Below are 25,064 nucleotides of genomic sequence, written 5' to 3' on the forward strand. Positions count from 1 at the left end.
GTTCATGATTTAAAAAATCCCAGGATTGTGACTGTGGTTATTCCATTTATGTGCCCAAAATGCCAGTCCTGGAATGGTAAATGACAAATGTGGCCAATGTCAACTGACCAAATCATTTTTTCTATGACTTGGTGGGTCTTTTGATCAGTGAGTATTCTTTGGTGGATACTTTTCCACCAAAGGACCACATTTTTTTCCAGTTCTTCTTGTTTTTTATCTTCCAGTCTTTTTCTTCCATGTTCCTACCAGTCTACTAGACCTTTAGCAAATGTCTAGAAATCTGCATGTATTCTTTCATCAGGTCACTTTCTCTTCCACTAAGAGTGGATGACCATGTTCTCTATTTGCATCCCTACCCACTGGGAGGATTTTCTCTCCCCACTATTTTACTACTGATATTCTCTGCCATATCAATACAGTATACTTGATATACTCCACTATATCAAACAATACTGTGGTCTGCTCTTATCCAGTTTTAGTTTGCCCTCATATATTGTACCTACCCATCCATAAACCAAGGTTGGGCTTTTTCCTCTTTCTTCAGCTGGTCATATGGAATTGACTTACAAAAGGTCATTGGTACAAGAATTGTGAATAATGTGGAGTCTAGACCACCTGCTTATGCTGCTTGCCTGTGCCCTTTACTGTTGTTTAGACTCAATCTCAAATGTAGAATTTCTAATTAATGGTTAAAAGTTTTCTGACTTTACAACATTGCAGGTCTAAGAGAACTCAGCTTATTATGGTCAGTTCCAGAAATGAAGTTACTTGGTTCCCCATGGTTAAGTTTCTATACCAAGGCCAAGTATCATGCCAACAGTTGGCTCTCAAATGAAGTATAACTCTCCACTGCACATGGTATGGCCTTGTTCCAAAATCCCAGTAGAATGCATTATGATTCTCACAGTAGGGTTTGCCATAAACTTACATTCCATCTTTTCCTACCACTAACACTTTCAACAATATATAGCCTTCCAGATTATATGGCCCACGTGGTCAGGCTGCTTGTACCACCGCCTGGCCAGCTGCAAAACGCTTTTCAATCTGGAGTCATTCAAAGTGGGAACTCCTCCTCATTATCGGACTCAAGAGCCATAACAGTACTTTTATCTGGACAATGTGTTTCAGCCAAAACCTAATAAGGTCCACCAGGTGTTGTGCTCCCTTTTCTATTATAAAATTTGTAAGATGCCTCAATTTGTCTTTTACCTGTCAGGGGAGATCTCAAATGCCCCTGACAACTGGACCCCTAAAAAGACAGAAATAGGAGGCCAGATGGCTCAGTTGGTTAGAGCACGAGCTCTTAACAACAGGGTTGCCTCTTCAGTTCCCACATGGGCCAGTGAGCTGAGCCCTCCACAACTAGTTTGAAGGACAACGACTTGACTTGGAGCTGATGGGCCCTGGAGAAACACACTGTTCCCCAATACTCCCTAAAAAAAAAAAAAAGACTGAAATAGCAGTTCCTTGTAATGTGTCTTAGCAAGGCCTCAATGTATTAGCCATCAGTTTTTCATAGTGCCAAATTTAGCATCAACGTAATGCCATCAGTGTAATAATCAATGTGATAATCTGTAAAATATCCAGATGATGTAGATCACTTTTGAATACTGTGTTTCCCCCAAAATAAGACCTAGCCGGACAATCAGCTCTAATGCGTCTTTTGGAGCAAAAATTAATATAAGACACCTCCGGTTTTATTTTACTATAAGACCCTGTCTTATATAATATAATATATATACTGTAATATACTGTAATATACTGTAATATACTGCAATATACTGTAATATAATGTAATATAATGTAATATATAATATATAAATAACATAATATTATAATATATTATGTAATATATATTATATATGTTATATATATAATATATATGTATTATATGTATTATATATTATAATATAATATTATAATATAATATAAGACCCATCTGGTCTTGTTTTACTATAAGACTCGGTATAATATAATATAATATTATATAATATAATATAATATAATACTGGGTCTTAATTTTTGCTCCAAAATACGCATTAGAGCTGATTGTCCTGCTAGGTCTTATTTTCGGGGAAACACAGTATATTATGACAATGGTGTGTGAGAATTAATATAGTCCTGGGGAAAAACTGTAAGTAAATATTGTCCATTTTGCATAAATGCATCTTTTCTGATCAGATATTTTAAAGTGTACATTTGAAAAACCTATGTCTATATACCATGTACCCAAAACCTTATTGGGCAGCCCTAGCAACAATAGCACATATGACATAGAAGCTATTACCAGAGTTATAACTTGGCTAAGCTTACAGTAGTTTACAGTCATTCTGTAGGATGCATTTATTTTCTCGAGGGTCCAGAATCGTGATTTAGAGATATGTTAAGACCATACCCCTGCATCCTTTAAGTCTCTAATGGTGCTTCTAGTTTCTATTATTCCTTCTTGTCACCCTTGGATGCTTCAATTTACCATCTTGGCTGGGAGGAGGGTGGGAAGAGGAATTCTGGAGTCTTCTACTTGGGCTTTCCAGTAAGTCCAAGGACCCAAAATGAGGAATGCTTCAACTGCCAAGAGACAATCCCAATTACATATTTGGAGATCAGGAAATGACAACAAGGTGTTGTCTGTGGATACAGTGGGTCCACTCTTAGGCAGACTTTAGCAGTATTCCATTTATAACTCTTGTAACCCCCACCCTAACTAGGGGCCATAATGATGCACTGAGTCCCCAGGTACCGTGTTTCCCTGAAAATAAGACTTAGCCAAACCATCAACTCTAATGTGTCTTTTGGAACAAAAATTAATACAAGGACCTGGTGTTATGTTATGTTATGTTATGTTATGTTATGTTATGTTATGTTATGTTATGTTATGTTATACCCAATCTTATATCATATTTTATAAGACCATGTCTTATATTACATAAGATCTGGTTTTATAGTATAGTAAAATAAGACGAGGTCTTATATTAATTTTTGCTCCAAAAGACGCAATAGAGCTGATGGTCTGGCTAGGTCTTATTTTCAGGGAAACACAGTATCAATGTCAATCAGGCTCTCTGTGTGTTTCCTCTCTAGAATACAGTCACATGAGTAAATGGCTATAAGTCTCTTGGGGAATCATTTTATATACTGATCAGACCAGCTCTGTGAGCACCTGTCCTACTAACCGTCTCCTCTCCCACTCTAGAAGTCAGCTTCCACTGAACTTCTTATGGATGCCGGTGCCCCCTACCAATGCATTCCTGCCGGCCTTGCAGAATGCTGGATTCCCCAGGACTTCCTATGAAGCATAATCCTCTCTAATGGATCTACTGGCTTCACATAATGGTCTACTGACTTCACATTCTATCAGATCCATATTCTTATCTTTTATTTCTTCTACAATCTGCCAGGCAACACAAGCATTTATACTTTGCTCAGTGTGAGTCATTACTTATTCCTGGCTTCTAAGAGGCCCTCTGAACAATGAGTTTGTTCCATTATCTGGGGTCCTTCCCAGGATATAAAATCAAAAGTTCCAAGAAAATGCTGCCATGTCCATAGGTCATTCGTATTCAGTCTTTAATTCTGGCCCACTTGATCAAGCACCCTCAAAACTTAACCCCAGGGGAACACCCTGGGCTCCTGTTTGTACATGGTAGCTAATTTTTGCAGTTTTGTGTCAGTGTATAATCTTGTTCTTCCCTTATCAGGCCCATCATGTCTCTCATTAGATTATGATAGAATGTAATCGTAGTTACCAGCCTGGTAGCCAGGATGGGTTGAGGGGCAACTCTTGAGAGGAGCACCTGTTGTCTGTCAGCATCTTCCTACATGGGAGAAGTACTCGCTCTTTTGAGGACAGACAGCCTCCTCACCTCTACAAGTTCTCAGGGTCAAAGAGATCTGAGGAGCTATAATTCTCAGGGATGTTATTAAAGCAAAAAACGCATAGAAAAATTTTATTTAAGGCTATTAAAATAGAGGAAAGAGACCAGAAGTCAATCTGAAATCAACTCCATGGAAACAAAGGGCCAGAAATGTTTTTAGGCTCTAGGGTGAGCTTGTGGAAAAGTGCTGGAGGATGGGGGGCAGGATGGGGGAGGTGGTGTGCAGTGGATTGATCAATGGGATGTGTCTAGCGCACCGAGTTAGTCTTGAGTTTACAAATGTTTTTTTCTGTATTTGGACCTTCTGTGTTTGCAAATTGGTGCCATGGAAGTCAGGCTACTACCTTCCCATAGAGCTGGGAGATGGTACACTATCTTCCCTGATGATTAGATTTGGAAAAATGGCCCCCAAGTCCTTCAGAAAGGCTTTCCTGGGTTGTAAAATAGTCAAGAGGTTTTTAAAAGGATGTAAATCTCAAAAGGGCAAATAAAAAATTTATAATTACACATTTTCTAAAATAAATGTTCTAAGGAAAGTGAGGTCAAGGGCCTAGGAGCAAAAAGAAGTCTCTCTAAAGTTTAGTCAAGCTGAGGGGAACACTAAGGCCATTTAGGTCAGCATTCACTCAGGTTCTAATTCTGTCAGGGTTCCAGGTTTTCCCACCACTGCTCTGACCTTAGGGTACCAGTGCTGTGTTTGCTGAACATTTAAATGTCTCTGGAGTGCTGCAATTCTAACTCTGAAACCTGTTTCAGCTCCTCTACAGCATCTGCTCTTCCAATGCAGGAAACTAGAGCTTTTAGTTTCACTTAACTTTTTAACTTCTAGTTCACTTAACTTTATTTTGTTAACTCCCCTCAATTGATCATGTCCCTCATAAGGCCTCCAATCATTTAGTAGTAAATAGTCACCTATGCTGCGCTTATAGACATTTTTCACCGTATAGCTTTCAAATGCCTCCATCGTCACTTCAGCTAGGACATTCCTCTCTATGAAGACATTTCCTAAGTCACCACTCATAAAATCATTCCTGCCACTTTATGGAGGGATTATCTATGCTTCACATTTCACTGAGGGTGAGGTCTTACTTGCCCGCTTGTAACTTGGACAAGCTTCCTTGCCACTTACTTGGACAGTGAGTGACCCCATCTTGCCACCTGTTTCCTCAGACCACCCTATGTGTCATTTGTGTCAATTTGGGTCTTCCAAAAAGTAGATACCTGGGCAAGATTAGATGTGCAAGGGAGTAAGTGCAGAATAAAACAGGATGGGGGAGAGATAGGCAGGGAGAGCCTTTGGGCTGAAAAGGAAGGAAGAGAAGAAAAGGAAGGACTAGGAAGGAAAGGAGCCTCAGACCATGGAACAATTCTGAGAAAATCTTGGACAAGCTGAGGGGAGGCTCCAAGGAAAAACTATTCATTCGAGAAGTGTCACTCAGGCCGGCACAGGCTGACTTTCGTACACTTGCTCTGCCCTGGATGGAGCAGCCTGTGAGACGCATGCGAGTTGAAGCTAAAAGTTGGTCTACTATGCTCCCCACAGTAGGTTTTCATGAAGGAGTGGGCATTTCCACCACCACCACAAGTCATTTGAAAGAATCCACTGTAAAATACAGGAACATAGGCTTAATGTTATGAGAAGTTTAATGGCAATTAAAACTTAAAATGGGGTTAGGTTTAGAATTAAAAACAAATATACCCCATATTCCGTTCTATTTCAGAAAATAGTGAACACATTTTTGTTATTGTTTTAAGTATATTTTAGGTGTTTAATCCAAATGAATATGGTTTCCTCAGATAGTTTATTTCTCACACCAAATATGATACCATATGGGTAAAGTTTGCCCTTTAAAAAAATTATACAAAGAGAACACTGAAAATACTAAGATACAAAGAATAACCATTGCTCAGTGCCTCATTTGTTGAGGAGTAAACAAGGAGAGACCTCTTTAATGAAATTATGTTGGATAGCTTGATGTTCTTTTAATGTATGAGAAAAATGTGTAGTCTGGTGTACACATGCTTTTGTTTCCGGAATTGGCTTTTAGTGATTGGGCACATTTTAACTTTTAGTAGTGCTTGAAATGCCTCTTTAGTAACTACTTAAAAGGAATGCTGAGCTGCTGCCTCTGCAATTATTTAGTACTCTCACAAAGTGGAATATGAAAGCATGTCTAATCCCAAGGAAGTGTGCTTGCTCCCAGGGAAGGAAAAAAAAAAAATCCCAGTACCTAGATACATTCAGATATGTAACTGAGATAGAAATTATTTTTTTCATTGAGGTTTAGGGCCCCAGTCAAAATATATCTAGCCTATCGCCCTTTCTATTGATATTTGTTTTCTATCTTCTCTCTTGTTCTTTTTTCTTTTGCAGTGTTCTTCATCTCATCACTATCATTAACAACATTACCAAAAGCCAATATTAAAAGTACCACTTTGCCTTCAATGTGTTAAATATTACCCAATCTGAGCCAATGTTCACAATTTTCTATGTACAACAAGACAAAAGCAGGGCTGGAGCCAAGCACACATTAAAGCTAAAAACTCAAACCCAGAGTTTTCAGAAACATTGAGACCAAATAATGGGATCTTGAGTCGGAAGGGGAGAGAGCTTACAGGCACTCTTTTCTTCCAGTCATCACAAAGTTTAGCCTGACATGGATGTGGCACTGTGAGCCCGCCCACACTGGGATATTTGGATGGAAGCTTTTCGGAGATCAGATCTTGAGAAGACCAAGCAACCCTGAAGATGGAGATTGGTTCCGCAGCTCCACCATCTCCTCAGTTTCTGAATATTTTTGACACCAGGAATAATCTTTTTAAGTATAATATACATATTTAAGATACCTGCCTAAGAAGCATAGTTAATTATTATTCAGTGGTAATTTGTTTGTTTGTTTGTTTAGTGCTGTTTGGAATTTATTAAGAACTCTTGTCAACCTGTAGGTGCTTTCTCACTACAGCCACTTTTTCTCCCTAAGATTTACTGTTAATTTGACATAAAATATTTTACGTGACATAAAATATTTGGATTTTTTTCCTCCCCCAGATCCTGGACTCAGTACAGCAGCTCATATTCATAAAGGAAGAGACATATCCAAGCACTTTAAAGAAAAAAAATGCAATTTGTATATTAAAAAATCATTTTTCAATAAATAGTTTAAAATATTCAAAGCTCTCTCTAGAAAATCAGCTTCCTGTTTTTCATTGCCCTTTTTTTACAGTAGAAAAAAGAGCACAGATCATATCATATTAGCTTGAATTATTAACTATCTGAGTTGAGCCAACTGCAAAAGGAAAGGGATTTGTGGTTGAAATAGGCTGTACCTTCCAGATCCATATCTCTCTCCTTGTTTCTCATCTTGCATCCCCTTCCCTTCCCTTCCCTTCCCTTCCCTTCCCTTCCCTTCCCTTCCCTTCCCTTCCCTTGCCTTCCCTTCCCTTCCCTTCCCTTCCCTTCCCTTCCCTTCCTCTCTCTCTCTCCCTCTCTCTCTCTCTCTCTCTCTCTCTCTCTTTCCCCCTCCCTCTCTCTCTCTCCTTCCCCACTCTCTCCACATATATATGATCTTCCCCTGCTGCAGCATCTGTGAATCACGTGAATCATGCCCTCGGCTACAGCCCCATGGGTTTGGTTTAAGGTTACAGAATCAATACTGCATGATTACACTGAGCGCACTAAGAACTTTTTAATCAATGATGATCTCACTAATGGAAAAGATGCACAAAATGTGTGCTCAGCAGCCCCTCAGAGACGAGAGCCTTTTTGCTGTGATCTATTTAAGATTTATTTCTTGAATGACTAGTGAGGCTCAGTCAGATTTTTCTGACTGCTTTGGGTCTTCAGCTTTTTCCTATCATCGTTTCCTCTCTGTAAAAGCAAAATCTGTATTTGAAGTGTTTTGGTTTGTCTCTTCACCTGTATGTAGATGTATGCATTCCATACAAATATACCCTTCCCTACTTCTACCTCCAAAATTTTGTGGAGACCTTTGTTTTCCACAAAAGGTCTCTTTATACAAAGAGTGTATTTCGAGGGGGCGGGGGTGGGGGGAAGGGGAGGGCATGAGGAAAGTTCCCTGCTTAAAGAAAATTACATTTAATGTAAACCAAAATCAAAATCAACACTTTATACTCTTTAAACCACTGATATCCATTTAAGCTGTCCTAAAAGGATCCGCAAAGCAGTTCCTATGGCAAACAGAAAATAGGCTAGTTAAGAACATCCCAATGTTGTTCCATTGTATGTTATATCAAATAAATAAATAAATAAATAAATAAATAAATAAATAAATAAATAAATACAATCTGTATCAATCTAAGCGACATCATGTTTTATAAAATTTGGTTGTAATAAGATACATTGGTTTTCCTTTCCCATTTAACCTAAATAAATAGCAATACTAATCATTTGTTGAGTACCTACGGTTATAGAAATTATGGTTTTTACAACACACTTGTGATGACCCAACACTGTACATAGTTATTACAATATTACTGACTATATTCCCTATACTGTGCTAAATATTCCCATGACTTTTTAAAATTATAGTTCATATTCAATATGTTTATATTAGTTTCAGGTGTACAGCATAGTAGTTAAACATTTATATAATTTATGAAGCGATCCCCCTGATAAGTCAGATACCCATCTGAAACTATACATAATTTTTACAATATTATTGCCTATATTCCCCATATTGTACTTTAAATCCCCATGACTCTTATAACTACCAATTTGTACTTCTTGATCCTTTCACCCTTCTCACCCAGCCCCGCCAACTCCCATCTAGCAACCATCAGTTTGTTCTCTGTATCTATGAATCTGTGTGTTTTGTTTGTTCATTTATTCTGTTCTTTAGATTCCACATATAAATGAAAGCATATGGTATTTGTCTTTCTCAGTCTGACTTATTTCACTTAGCATAAGACTCTCTAGATCCATCCATGTTGTTGCAAATGGTATGATTTCATTCTTTTTTATGGCAGAGTAATACTCCATTGTGTATATGTACTGCAGTTTTTTTATCCAAACATCTATTGATGGGCATTTCAGGTGTCCATATCTTGGCTATTGTAAATAGTGCTGCAGTAAACATAGGGATCCATATATCTTTACTAACAGTGTTTTGGATTTCTTTGGGTAAATACCTTCCCAGGAGTGGAATTGCTGCACATCCTCTCAATTTAGCAAAAGTAAAATTTTGGTTTTCATGTTTAGGACTTAATCAAATATACTATGATTACATTTTCTTTCTTGTACATTTTGTTTTATTTTGAGCTAGTATTTATGTCTTAAATTTGATTCATTTTATATGTACTCTTCATTAATTCAACCCCAAACTCTTTTTCCTTTATACAATAACCCTCTTATTATATTCAGGCACATTAAGTTTTCTTCCAATTGTCTCTTCTTAGAAAAAAAATAACTTTCTTAGAAACTTCTGACCTGCTGCAATCTGGTCTGGTTCTTTTCTATGCAAACCTCTGGTCCTGGATTCTCTCTCTTTGTTATCATTTTAAGATTCCCTTCATCTTTCTCTTTTTCAGGATCTCCTATTTCCTGGACCCCATGTCCTCCTGTTTTTTGTTTGTTTGTTTGTTTGTTTTGTTTGTTTACTTCCTCATTTGAGTGGAGTACATCTTTTGGCAGATTCCTAATAAAGGATGCAGATGAAACATATTTTTTGAAAATTTGCATACATGACTATTACCTATTCTGTTGCCTTTCCACTTAATAGTTTCTCAAATGATAGAATACTAGATTGGAAATTAGTGTCTCAAAATTTTGAAGTTATTTCTCCATTGTTTTCTAGTGCCAAGTGTTACTGAAATCTTTCAAATTGTTGATCTTTTGTTCAAAATCTGGTTCTCTCTCTCTCTCTCTCTCTCTCTCTCTCTCTCTCTCTCTCTCTCTCTCTCTCTCTCTCCACAGATGTGTAGCTACATAAGCTCTGTTTCCTTCCATTATGTTAGGCGTTCTGTGTGTTGATGCCCTTGGAGTAGGAATTCATTTTTTCCAGGTTTGGTAATCTTTTTTATTTTTTTTAGTAGTTTAATGTATTTTAATAGCAAACTTACAGGAACAGTACAGAAGACAGATACCATTAAAAATGTATACTTGCATGTGGGACAATTCAGTTAGAAAAGTATGGATGGATGGAATCAACTGTATGATCAAAATGCTACAAAACACCATTAATAAAAAATGTACCTATGTAAGAAATAGTCTCAGAGATACAGAGAAAATACTGATGGTTGCTAGTTGGGAGGAGGGTGGGGATGAGGGAGAAGGTAGGGGATTAGAAAGCACAAATTGGTATTCACAGTATTGCCACGGGGATATGAAAGACAGTTTGGGGAATATAATCAACAATGTTGTAAAGATTTTGTCAGGTGTCAGATGGACACTTATCTTATTAGGGAGACCACTTCATGGATCGTGTAGATGCCTGACCACTGAACTGTACACCTGAAGCTGAGGCTGAATAATACTGAATGTCAATTATAATTTAATATATATATACATATAGTCACAGGATGTGAAGTACAGCATAGGGAATAGAGTCAATGGAATTGTAACATCTATATACGATGTCAGAAGGATAGTAGGTGAGAGAGGGGAGTTATCACTTTCAGAGGGGTGTACATGTCTATTACATTGTTTTGCACACCTGAAAGTAATAAAAAAAATTACCTGTTTAAAAACAAACCAAATGGTGGCATTGTCCAGAAAAATTTAGCAGGTTTATTTATAATTGTTACAAAGTTGAACTGCTAAAACTTGTTCACTGAAACGTTTTGACTTGTATTAATGCTTTATATCCCCTATTTTTCCACTTGCAATCATATAATTAGGTACATTTTGACCCCATGGGGGGAAAATTATCTTGCAGTCAGAGATCCAATACGTGGAAGAAGACAATTTTGTTTTTTTTAAAGAATGAAATGTTTCCCATCATAGTGGATTCCTCAGCATGTTCTCCACATATGCGGCGTGCTAGCTGGATGTCCTTTGGCATAATTGTTTCACACTTGTCATGGATAGCACACAGATTGGTATCTTCAGAAAAGCCAACCAGATAGGCCTCACTTGCCTCCTGCAAAGCACCAATAGAGGCACTCTGGAAGTTCAGATCTGTTTTCAAGTCCTGAGCAATTTTTCACACCAGACGCCTGAAGGGAAGTTTGTGACTCACAAGTTTACTAGACTTCTGATAATGTCTGTTTTCACAGAGTGCCACGATACCAAGCTTCCAACGATGAGCTTTCTTCACCCCTCCAGTGGAGGGTGCACTCTTGCCAGCAGCTTTTGTAGATGCTTGCTTCCTTGGTGCTTTACCACCTGCTGATTTGGGCAGTCAGCTTTGTGGAGCCATTGTACAGCGACCGCCTTACTTATACCCCTCCTTCTTCAGCTGGAGCTTCACAAGCTGGAGGTGGCACTGGTATTAGAGAGCAGTGGCGGCTGTGAACACCCAGTTCTGGCAATCTTTTGCAAATTATTTTATTTATGATTTTGTCTTCTCTATGTCCTGTTTCCTCTTTCAGAAATTACTACCAGATCTCCTGGACTGTTTCCTTTCTTGTTGTCCTCAGTATTTCCCATTCATTTGCTTTTTTGCTCTACTTTATGGAACAACTGCTAACTTATATTCTAAAGAACTTTTCATTTCTACCATCACAATTTCAGTTTTCGAAAGTACCTCTATTAGTTATTTGACTGTTACTTTTTCAAAGCATCCATTTTAGTTTATGAATGCAATATCTTATTGCTGTCAGGATATTTATGCTCCTTTTATGATTTTTCCTCTCTGCTTAATTCATGTTTTTTATCTGTTTGTTTTCCCTGCTTGTTTTGTTGCTTGTGTGTTTGCTCACATTTAAGAATGTTACATTAGAAACATTCTAATGTTAGAATGTCTTTAGATTCCTAAATGGAATCTCTGAGTGCTGATGAGCCTTTTCCACTGTGGTCTTCGCTGTAGGCTGATCTGACTGGGACGTTTCCTTGTAGAACACCTGATGTTGGCATCATTAGAGCTTTCTTCTTGGGCCACTCAAATTCCCCAGAGGAGACTTCCTATGTCCTACTTGGAAGTTCTGGCTGCTACTTTGGGAGGGTTGTTTTGTTTTCTTTTGTTTCCAATGTGGGAACACACCTCTAGTTTAGTGATTTATTATTAAAATTATATTCTCTCACTTGGACACAATTTATATAAAAGGAATTAAGATTACTAGGAGGCAGAGCTATCAGGCACTTAAACATTCATTACTCAATTAATTTTTTTTTGCAATGGCACCCTTAATATTTTCCTGTTTATGAACACTGGTCACAATATTGTAGCAACAATTACGAACTATGTAGCAAACTGTGTACAAGGTAAGGAATTGTGAAGCAGAGGCCATCTGATTGAGAAATTGGACCAAGTGGCATTAACACCACAATTCAGGGTTAGTTTTACCTGTAAACTATAGGGTCAAAAACCTAATTGACTACATCAAGTTATCCTTCCTTATAGAGTTCACAATCTATAACGTAATGTTGAAAAGCTATTTTGGTGAGTGTTTTATTGTGTTTGCCAGATGGGATGGGGGTTTGGGGGCTGGGTCAAACAGTTGAAGGAAATAAGTACAAATTATCATTACAAAATAGTCATGGCGATGCAAAGTACAGCACAGGGAATATAGTCAATAATATTATAATAACTGTATGGTGCCAGGTGGGAAATAGACTTATGCAGATCACTTCATAAGTTATATAAATGTTTAATCACTATATTGTACACCTGAAACTAATAAAATGTAGAATGTCAACTATAATTGAAAAAAAAATTTTAAATCACCAATGGCCAATGATTTTATCAATCATGCCTATGTAATGAAGCCTCCATAAAAACCTAAAAAGAGAGAGCTTCTGGGTTGGTGACTGCATGGAGATTTGGGGAAACTGGCACATCTGAAGAGAACGTGGACGCTCCTCACCCTTTCCTCATACCTTGCCCTATACATCTCTTTCATCTGGCTGTTCCTGAGTCATATCCTTTTATGATAAACTAGTGATCTAGAGAGTAAATGGGTTTCTGAGTTCTGTGAGCCACTCTAGAAAATTAATAGAACCCAAAGAGAAAGTCATTGGAACCTCTGATGTACAGCTGATGGGTCAGAAACACAGGTGACAACCTGGGCTTGTCATTGTCATCTGAAGTATGGCATAGGGGAGGTGTGGCAGTTCTATAGGACTGAGCCCTTAACCTGTGGAATTTGGGTAGATTGTGTCAGAAGTGAATTGAATGTCAGACACCCAGTTGGTGTCCAGAGAATTTCTTGGTGGTGGGAAACACCCTTCTTCTACACATTGGAATTGGGATGTTCAGAACACCAAATTGTGAGGTTACAAATAATAGAGATCTGTTTTAAAAGTAACAGTGAGATGTGAAGGTGCTCACATACAAATTCTTCACTGTGTTTATGAAATTCATTTTTATCTAATAGAGCAGAAATTCTGGTAGTGGGTAGAGGGAAGAAAACAACAGGAAAGTAGTAATCTCATTAAGTAAAAGTAAATAAACTCATTAAACATTTTTGGTTTTTTAGACTGATGAAAAATCAGAGGATTAGTCACACTATGTTAACTATTAAATGTCAGAGAAAGAGTTAGTAGCAGGGGAGTGATACCACTTACAGAGGTAACATCTGAAGTTTAGCTGTTATAATTTTGCATTATAATTGTTCCCACAGTTTTTTTTTTCCCTTTTCCAAGAAGTTCATTAAAAACCATATTTTCAAAGTACAACTTGATCAATACATGTGGATAATTTGGTGCATTATATCTAGAATGTTTTTAATAATCATTTGAGTAATGAATAAGATTTATTAGTGCTCGCTTCGGCAGCACATATACTAAAATTGGAATGAATAAGATTTATTAAAGCAGGTGTCATCTCATTATCAAATACAATAACCAAGCGTCTTTCATGTTCTTGTTAATCTTCCCATATTCAATTTTTAAAGATGTGACTTAAAAAAATAAACAGACTTTTGTTTTCAAATTATGTTGGTTTATGGATTATCATGGTTCTCTAAACTCAGAGAACTATATTATATATTAGGCAATTTTCTCCTCACCCCCATTCACAGGTGATCTCCTGCTAATTATTAGGTAAAACAAATTAAGGAAGCTATTATTAGTGTATCTGTTAATAAAGTGATAATTGGATACTGATGGGTGAGAATTAAATAGGATACGTCAAGGGAGTTCAGAGAAGTTTTATTAAAAAAAATAAAAGGGAAGGAATTTTTTTATTAAAACAGTAACAGGGAAATGCTGAGACTCTGAGAAGCATTTAGTTAATTATTTTATACCAAATGGCCTTTTAAAATTAATTTCATCTGGTCAGAAAAATGTCCATAATCAGTAAAATCTACATTTGAGCTGATGACAGTTGCAAAAAATGAAAGAAATATCAACGTATTTCACATCAGTTGTAGATTATATACATGTTTGATTTTTGTATATTCATTTCGAGCAATGAAAGTGAAATAATATCAAATTTTTATGTAAGTTGTGCTGACAAAGTCAATCAATCATCCTGTCATTTTGAAAATTGTCAGGATGGAAAAGGGTAGTAGAAATATGATTTCAGGTGAAATCCATCTTAAATATTTCTCTAAGAGGATTTGAAAAACACACTTATAAAATGATTTTAGGAATGTACATTCTGTGGGTAACGTACAAATATGTTATAATGAACGTCAGTTGGCTTACACACTTGTCCAATGTCCTACCTAAGGTGAGTTGTCTGAGATGTGGTGGGATAGTCAATGCCCAGACAGCACTGACTTCTCAAAGTTCCAATTACAGCAGTTCACCTGGCTTTCTGCCGGCTCAGGGGTAACTTGCACAACTGGTATCACAGTACAGCTTCCTGCCTCTGAAAGACTCTCAATTCTCAAGTTAGAATATTATTTCTCAACTTTATTTCTCTATTTAGGGATTTATTTGTTCATTCATTAATTCATTTGTTTACATCTATTGGCCAATATTTGTAGAACTGCCTTTGTTTCCTCACTTACATAAATCATTTTTTATTCCAAGATAATAAGCTAAGGAACAGGTTGGTAAATTGTCTGTGCACTACAGTCATTTTGCCACAAGGTGGGGGTATAACTCTTTAAAGCCAAAAAAGTGGTAATTTCAACATTTATAAAACTAAATATAAAACATGGGCACAGCTTATTTTTTGTCTCACAGCTCATTTCTCTATGGTTTTGATAACTATAGAACTTTTCTATTGTAAATAATTTTTTCTTAAACATCTATATAAATTACAAGCATTGAAATCACTCTGTGATACTGCTGTTGCTGATGAGCAATGATCACAGCTCACACTATCGACGCTCTTATTTTGTGCCAGACACTGTGCTGGGTGTTTTACCTCCACTGATTCAGTGCTCACTGCCCCATCATTAAACACAACCATTGCTACCCTCTTTACAGATGAAAAAGACAAAGCCTAGATTAGCAGGATTCTTACTTATTTGGTCTTTTAATACTATGTTCTACATTAGGTTTCATGGCTGATTTAGAGCTGTGTTTTATGACTTAACATGAATAATCTCCAGGGCACACATTTTATGAAAACAAAATTTTCCTTTCCTAAAGACTCTAATTAAGCAGGTCTGGAATGGGAACCTAGAACACTATATTTTAAAGAAATGTGCTTTATAATTCTCTTTATCAAGTGACTTGAAGAAGTATTGATTGATGTCTTTGCTCTGCTCATAATAATGTTTAAAATCACTTATTTCTAAACCTGTGCCTTTACCTCATGATTTAAAAAAATCAAGATTGTAAAATCAAAATAATGTTCATTCAGCCTCTTTAATACTACGTTTTTGAGGATTTGGGTAAGTGATGTATTGTGGAAAAGGTGAACGTTTTTGTTATTTTATTGTCAAAAAAAGTAATATGTAGAAAAGGTATTTTGTTCTCCATTACAAGAATATCCCAGTGAAATTCATACTACACAATGTAGTAAAAACAGATATAAATGCCTTATCAATTTAAAATTACTTACAATATTTAATGTATATTTTAGTGATACATATAAACTATTAACAATTCAAATGTCATATAGCAATAGTGAGTTAGTAAAATCTTTTATAAAATAACTGATTCCAACCTTTTAAATAGCATGTAATATTTTGCCTTACTGACTTTACACCCCTAAAATTAATAATAATAATAATAATAATGAACAAACACAATGTACTAAAATCCAGTGACAACAGCTAACAGAACACTTTCCTTTAGTTCTGAAATATTTATAGTGCTATGTGTATTTAGATCTCTGTCCTCTTAGATAATGCGTATCAGTATTTTTATATTTATCATTTTTTTCCGAACAATTACATATCTCCCTCTATCTTTGATTCCTGTCCCCATGGTAATCCTCAAACCTTCTACCTAGATTAAAATCTCCTAGAGAAAAATATTCCGTTACCTTGGTAATTTCTACGATTCAAATGCATGATAGAGTAGAAAATAATAATATAGCACTTAAAGCATGTGTTTATTACAAAGCAATGGTATGATGCAGTATTACAATAAGAACATAATTTTAAAGAGCAATTGCATCTCTTGCTTCATTTTTAAAGTGAGATGATTGCAACCTGCACTGACACGTGATCTAAGTCCGTAGGGATAGTGAAAGATGGATCAGAACCCAGGGCTCTTGGTTCCCAGAGCAAGACTCCTTTAGAAATACCTGCAAGCCTACCCAAAAGATTGGCAGACCCCACTGTCTATACAGATGAATTATTTAATCATCGGAAAAGTAAACCTCAGAATGACTTTAACAGATTTAATTAAAAAGTGAACTCTCAATGGAACAATGACACCAAAAACTGTCAACAAATATGGAGGAGTTAGTGAAGTGAATGACCAACCGAGATTTAGAAATGAAAAGATTTAAACTAATCTATGGAATGAATTAGGTTATTTTTTAATATGAGTTTAAACTAAATGTTCTTAAAACATTACTTTTCCTGTCTTCAATTGAGTGATAACATCATCTGGTCCCACACTGGAATAACTGCTGTTTGTAATTTCTGTGCAGTTTGAGAAGCGTCTTAAATTTTCTGATCTAATAAAAAGACATAGACCTATTTCTGAAAATCTCTTACCCAATGTCTAGTTGGGGCCAGTCGGGCTGTGAAGATGCAGACTATTAGTCCTTCATTGATTATGTTTTGTTATTTCTCCAGTCAATATTTTAACAGACATTAAATGGTTTAATTAGCTAATATCTCAGTGTTGCCAACGCACCTATAATTTCTGTGCCATTTATACCAATCTAACAAATGATGTTTTCTTAAAATGATAAAAACAAAGAAAACATGTTTTAAAACTTGTTTGCTATACCAAAAAATAACACTAGGTGCCACTAATCACTAGAAAAACCTAACCTAAATCTGGAAGTAGTCAACGTTAGTGGAGATTCTCTAATATGAGAAATACAGTAGGATTGGCTCTCTAATTGTATGTTTTGTATTTCCCTTTGAGCTTTACTTTTAGAACTTGGTAGTTTGTCTATTAAAAGTTCCTTCCAAAGCTGGATTTAAAAAAAAAAAAGTAATCTTTGTGTTTAGCCCTTTAAAAAATATATTGGTAGCAGCTTTATTCACAATTTTCCCAAACTGAAACATTTATATTAGCTACTGTGGAGACACATGAGTGTCTTTCTAGATGGGGTCCACAGATAACTCCTTCCGCCTCAGCCGCAGAGAACAACCTATGTGGAGGTCATGCCCTTCCCAGGGCATCCCATTTCTACTAACTAAGCAAGGTTGAGTTACAAAGACCTGGGCATTTGGATTCTATACAGGACTTTTTTTTTTAAGTTTTAAAAATTGAGCATAATTGACATAAACCATTGTATTAGTTTTTGGTGTACAACATAATAATATAGGCATATATGGCAAAATGAGAACCATAATAGTTCTAGTTAACTTCCATCACCACACATAATCATAATTTTTTTCTTTGTGATGAGAACTTAAGATCTACTCTCTTAGCTACTTTCAAATATACGATACAGTATTTTAAACTATACTGTCATCATGCCATATGTTATATCTCCAGGATGTACTTACCTTATAATTAGAAGTTTGTATTTTTTGACCACCGTCACCCATTTCACCTACCCTCCACCCTTCACTTCTGGCAACTACCGATCTGTTCTCTGTATCTCAGGGTTTTTTGTTTTTGTTTTAGTTTTAGTTTTTTTTTTAAGATTCCCCATATAAGTGAAATGATGCAGTGTTTGTCTTTCTCTGACTTATTCACTTAGCATAATGCTCTCCAGATCTATCCGTGTTGCTGCAAATGGCAGAATTTCCTTTTTTTATGCCTGAATATTATTCCAGTGTGTATGTATGTATATGTGTGTGTGCATGCACATGCATGTGTGTGCATGTTTTCATGTCTTATCTATTGTAAATAGTGCAGTGAACATAGGATGCAGACATCTATTTTGTTTCCTTCAGATACCCAGAACTGGAACTGCTAGATCATACAGTAGTTCTTTTTGTAATTTTTGAGGAACCTCTGTATTATTTTTCATAGTGACTACACCAATTTACATGCCCACCAACAGTGCACAAGTGTTCCCTTTTCTCTGCACCCTAACCGACACTTGTTATTTCTTGTCTTTTTATTTCTAGTTATTTATTTCTTGTTATTTCTAGCCTTTCTAGCAGGTGTGAGGTAACATCTCATTGTGGTTTTGATTTGCATTTCTTTGATGATTAGTGATGTTGAGCACCTTTTCATGTACCTGTTGGTCATCTATGTGTCTTCTTCAGAAAAATGTCTATTTAGATCTTCTGGTCATTTTTATATTATTTTAATTGAGCTTATGAGTTCTATATATATTTCAGATATTAACCCCTTTTTAGATATGTGATTTACAAATATTTCTTCCATTTTGTAGATTGCCTTTTCATCTTATTGATGGTTTTCTTTGCTATATAAAAGTTCTGTTTTTTTTTTAGTTTTATGTAGTCTCACTTATGTATTTTTGCTTTTGTTGTCAAATATATATATATATGTATGTATATATATGTATGTATATATATATATATATGTGTGTATGTATATATATATATGTATATATATATATATATATATACATATATATATATATATATATATATATATATATATATATATATATATATATATAATTCCAAGACTGATGTCAAGGAGCTTACCCCCTATGTTTTCTTCTAGGAATTTTATGTTTTCAGGTCTTATGTTAAAGTTCAATTCTTTAATCTGTTTTGAGTTGATTTTTGTGTATGGTGTAAGATGGTAGTCCAGTTTCATTCTTCTGCATGTGAATGTCCTGTTTTCCAAGCACCATTTATTGAAGACACTGTCCTTCCCCCATTGTATATTCTTGGCTCTTTGTCATAAATTAATTGGCTATATATGCATGGATTTATTTCTGGGCTCTCAATTCTGTTCCACTGATTTATGTGTCTGTTTTTATGCCAATATCATATTGTTTACATTACTATAGCTTTGTAATCCTTAAGTTCATTTCCTCCATTTTCTTCTTTCTTAAGATTGCTTTGGCTATTAGAGTTCTTTTGTGATTCCATACAAATTTTAGGATTTTTTTGTTCTATTTCTATGAAAAATGTCATTGGAATTTTAATAGGGTACACTGAGTCTGTATATTACTTTGGGTAGTATGGCTATTTTAACAATATTAAGTCTTCCAATCCATGATCATAGACTATCTTTGCCTTTATTTGTGTGTTTTTTTCAATTTCTTTCATCAATGTGCAAGTATTTCGCCTCCTTGGCTAAATTGATTCCTAGATAGTCTATTATTTTGATACTATTGTATATAGAAATGTTTTAATTTCTCTTTCTGATAGCTTATTATTAGTGTATGGAAATACAACTGATTTTTGTATATTGGTTTTTGTATCCTGTATTCTATTGAATTTTTTTAATCTAACAGGTTTTTAGTGGTGTATTTAAGGTTTTTTTATATGTAATATCATGTCATCTGAAAATAGAAACAATTTTACTCAATTATATCTGATTTGGATATCTTTTATTTATTTTTCTTGCTCAATTTCTATGGCTAGAATTTCCAGTAGCATGTTGAATAAAGGTAGTGAGAGTGGACATCTTTGTCTTGTCCATGATCTTAGAGGAAAAGCTTTCAGATTTTGCCACTGAATATGGTGTTAACCTGGGCTTGTTATATATGGCCTTTATTACGTTGAGGTATGTTTACTCTATACATACTTTTGAAAGTTTGCATCGTGAATGGATGTCAAAGTTTGTCAAATGCTTTGTCTGCATCTATTGAGATGATCACATGATTTTATCCTCCATTTTGTTAATGTGGTGTATCACATTGATTGACTTGAGAATGTTGAATCCCTGGAATAAATCACACTTGATCATGATTTATGATTTTTTTTCTTTGTTGAATTCAGTTGGCTAATATTTTGTTGAGAATTTCTGCCTCTACGTTCATCAGGAATATTGTCCTGTAAATATTTTTTATATTTTTTTTTCGTAGTGTCCTTGTCTGGTGTTGGTATCCAGTTAATGCTGCCCTTGCATAATGAGTTTGAAGTATTTCCTCCTCTTCTATTTTTTGATAACTTTGAGAAGGATCAGTATTGATTCTTCTTTAAATTCTTCTTTAAATATTTGGTAGAATTTATTAGTGAAGGCTTCTGATCCTGGAATTTTTGTTTGTTGGAAGATTTTGATTACTGATTTAGTCTCTTTACTAGTAATGTCTTTTTAGATTTTCTATTTTTTCATGAGCCCATCTTGGAGTTGTTTCTTTCTAGGAAATTATCTACTTCTCTAAGTTGTCCAATTAGTTGGCATATAAATTTTCATAATGTTATCTTATGATTCTTGTGTTTCTGTTGTATCAGTTGTAACATCTCTTTCATTTCTGATTTTAATTATTTGAGTCCTTTTTCTTTTCTTAGAGAGTCTGGCTAAAGTTTTGTCTAGTTTGTTTATCTTTCAAAGATTCAGCTATTAGTTTTATTGATTTTTTTTCTATTCTCTCTTAGTCTCTATTTCATTTATTTCCCCTCTGATGTTTGATGTTTATTTTCTTCTAACTTTAGGTTTAATTTGTTCTTATTTTTTTCTAAGTCCTAGAGATGCTAAGTTAGATTGTTTATTTCATATTTTTATTATTTCTTAATGTAGATGTTTATCCCTGTGTTCCTTTCTCTTATAACTGCTTTTCCTGCATTTCATACATTTTGGTATATTGTATTTCCATTTTTGTTGCCTCCAGATATATTTTTAATTTCTCCTCTTTTCCTTTTTTTTCCTTGACCCATTGGTTGTTCAGTAGCATGTTGTTTGAGCTCCATATATTAGTGAATTTTCTGGTTTTATTTTTGTAATTAATTTCTAGTTTTATAGCAATGTGATCAAGAAAGATGCTTGACATGATTTCAGTCTTCTTAAATTTATTAAGATTTGTTTTGTGACCTAACATATGATCTATCATGGAGAATGTTCCCTGTGCGCTTAAGAAGAATGTATATTCTGCTGCTTTTAGATGAAATGTTCTATAAAGGTCTGTTAAGTCCATATGATCTAATGGGTTGCTTATGTCCTAAGTTTCTCTATTGATTTTCTGTCTGGATGATGTATCCATTGATGTGAATAGGGTATTGAATTCTCCCACTATTATTGTATTGCTGTCTATTTAAACCTTTAGGTGTTTTAATATTTATTTATTTTCTATATTTAGGTGCTCTTCTGTTGGATGCATAAATATTTATAAATGTTATAGTCTCTTGTTGGATGGACCAATTTATTATTATACAGTAACGTCCCTTGACTCTCATTAGAGTCTTTGTCTGAAAGTCTATTTTGTCTTATGTAGGTATAGGTATCCCAGCTTTCTTTTGGTTTTCATTTGCATGGAATGTCTTTTCCCATCTCTTCACTTTCAGTCTGTGTATGTCCTTAAAAATGATGTGAGCTTTTTATGGGCAGCATATAGTTGGGTTTTGTACATTTACCTTTGATAAGTCTAAATGAAATCCATTTATCATGGAAAAATATATTTAATAACATAAATACTCTTTACCACTAGAATTATTATGGAGAATAATAAATACCAAAATATTCCCCATACTCATTTGGCTATTGCTATTCATGAAAGTGATTTTTAAAAGGAGAAACTTGATCAAAGAAGTCATTGTTAATTCTAGAATGAAACAAGTTGGGGGAAAAAATCAATTCTCTGACTCCATCCACTGTTCTCTCCTTTGCTCACATTGCTATAGCCACATTGGCTTTCTTGCAAGATTTCTAACATGCTGGGGTAAACTATTAAACTTTGTTCTTGCTGTTTCTTCTGACTAAAAAAAATTGCCCTTGAGATGAAATACGGTTTGGAAAATTATCTTCTCAAAGAAGTCTGACCATTGTAATACAGCAATATCTTCCCCACCATTCCATACCACCACCTAATTCCACTTACTTTTTTCTCTACTTTTCACTTTTTACAGTGACAAAACTCCCTCTTCAATGAAATTCCAGGTAGAGTCCTCTGAGCCCTTCTTTGAGTAGGCTCTAATCCTTGGGCTTTGTCCTTAAGAGCCCAGTTTTAGCAAGAATTCTGCTAAAATAATTTAGCAAGAGTCCTTCATCATTAATAACTGATTGTCTTTGATAGCCTATCAAATCCCTCATTCCCTGCCATCTCCAGGTGATATCTGATCACTCTGGCTTGCCTTTAGCAAGAATCCTGTCAAGTCAGTTTAGCTAGAAATCTCCTTTACCCCTGATGTTTCCTCTTAGTAATTTGTCACCTGTTGATTCCTCCCCCCATCCTGCCTCTTAGCTATAAAGTCCCATTTTCCTTGTTGCATTCTGAATTGAACACAGTTCTGTACTGAGGTCTTTTTTTCTACTATTGCAATAGTTCCTGAGTAAAATCTGTTTTTACCACTTCAACTGCTATCAGCCTGTGATTTTCTGTGACAATTGTACTTATACTTCTAACAGACCATATAGTTTAATTATTATATGTATTATTTATCATCTGACTTCACCTATTAGAATGTAACCTCCGAAGGCAGAGATCTTTGTTTGCTTCACTGATGTATCACAAGCACCTAAAAAAGTGATTTACATGTAACAGGCATTCGGTCCTATCCGTTGAATTTATTTGACTTGAAAGCAATCAACAACTATTGTGCACCTCTTATGATGTACATATCTCTTACACAGGTGAGGAGGGAAGAAGTTATTTTCTCTTAGCGAATGAAAGGAGAATTAATTACTTCAAATTTGTTACTTGAGTTATACATATCTGTTCTTGGCATTACTGGTGCCATAAACCACCAGTCAATATAAATCTTCAGTTATGATATTTTATGTTGTCCCCATAATGTACAAAGGGGGCCAAAAAATGTATACACATTTTAAAAAGGAAAACTGTATTAAAATTGTAATACTCAATATGTACCGATAACAAAAGATGAATGCAAGTCACGTTTGACTTCTGCAATTACAAGAGGTGCTCAAAGTGGTTGCCATCAGCATCTGGACACTTCTGATTATGGTGAACTATTGCTTGAGCAACGTTGACCAAAGTGTCCACTTTGTAACATTTTTTTGGCACCCCCAGTATATATATATAGTCTATGTTCTTGCGCTTATTTTCCCTGGTGAGACTAATAAAGGAAGACACTGTCTTTGTTTAGACAGCAAGTGGAAGAGAAAAGTTCCAAAGAAGATGCAGTTAGGGACTTGGTCAAAATGAAAGTTGCAAAAACAGAAGGATAAACTCCTTCTGTTAAGCCACACTGATTTACTGTTAAGAACATATAAGTTTGACAGATTACCACAAGGCAATGTTTTCTAAAATATTTTTATTCTTGTTCAAGAATGTGAAAAAGGAGATTTTAGTTGGGAAGAAAGGTCCCATATTATCAACTAGGCTCTTATTTTAATATTGGAAAAAAATTTAATTAAAATGTATTGGGGTGACAATTGTTAGTAAAGTTACGTAGATTTCAGGTGTACAATTCTGTATTACATCACCTATATATCACTTTGTATGCTCATCACCCAGAGTCAGTTCTCCTTCCATCACCATACATTTGATCCCTTTTACTCTCATCTACCCAACCCCCCCTCACCCTCTGGTAACCACTAAATTATTATCTGTATCTATGTGTTTTTGTTTCTTCATTTGTCTTGTTCCTTTGTTATTTTCAGTTTTATGTACTACATATGTGAAATCATATGGTTCTCTAACTTTTTTCTTTCTGACTTATTTTGCTTAGCATAATAATCTCAAGATTCATCCATGTTGTGGCAAATGTTAAATGTGTCATTAAGTGTAAATATCAAATTGAAGATATGAGACTGTTATAGGAAAACTCTGAAATGCTGTCTCCAGGAATGTTTTTTAAATAATATTGCTCAAAAGATCCAGGACATGTATGCTATGCCCAGGAAGGAGTATACTCATAACTGAGTTCTGAGACTCAGATCCTACCAAAAAAGAAACACATTGAGAACTCTTTCTTTGTGTTCCACCTGCTATATTTTCATAGGGCCCTATGATAAAAAATAGAGAATAAGAGATGCTGGGAAGAAATGCAAATACAAATTAAATATGGCATAACTAGAGTTAGGCCAATCCTCCTTAGCAACAGGGCAGATGGAATCTGCATTTAAAGTGAAATTTGAACTGTGCTTAAACAGATCATTACCTACAAATAACAACAAGGCCCTGATACAATGATGTAAAAATTTAAACCAACCTAATTTCCTGAAGCTATGCTAAATAATACTGAAAGAAAGCATACTTTTATATCCCTGGGTTAAATACTGAGGGCAAGTAAAAATAACTTAGTTACTTGATCCAAGAAATATTTGCTCTTAGAAAAAAAACACTGCACAATTTTAGATAGCTTAATTATCAAACAAAAATTTTTGTTCATTAAGGCTCATTACAAGGTTTTCACGTTTTATATTCATTAACCAAAATTATTATGCCCTAAACTCAGCCCAGCTTCAACCAGTTCTTCACCTTGCAAGACCTACTTTTAAATCACCTAGCCAAGGCCATAACGCCCTGTCAATATTCTCCCCTGAAT

Source organism: Rhinolophus hipposideros (assembly GCF_964194185.1).
Source record: "Rhinolophus hipposideros genome assembly, chromosome: 18".
Lineage (NCBI taxonomy): Eukaryota > Metazoa > Chordata > Mammalia > Chiroptera > Rhinolophidae > Rhinolophus > Rhinolophus hipposideros.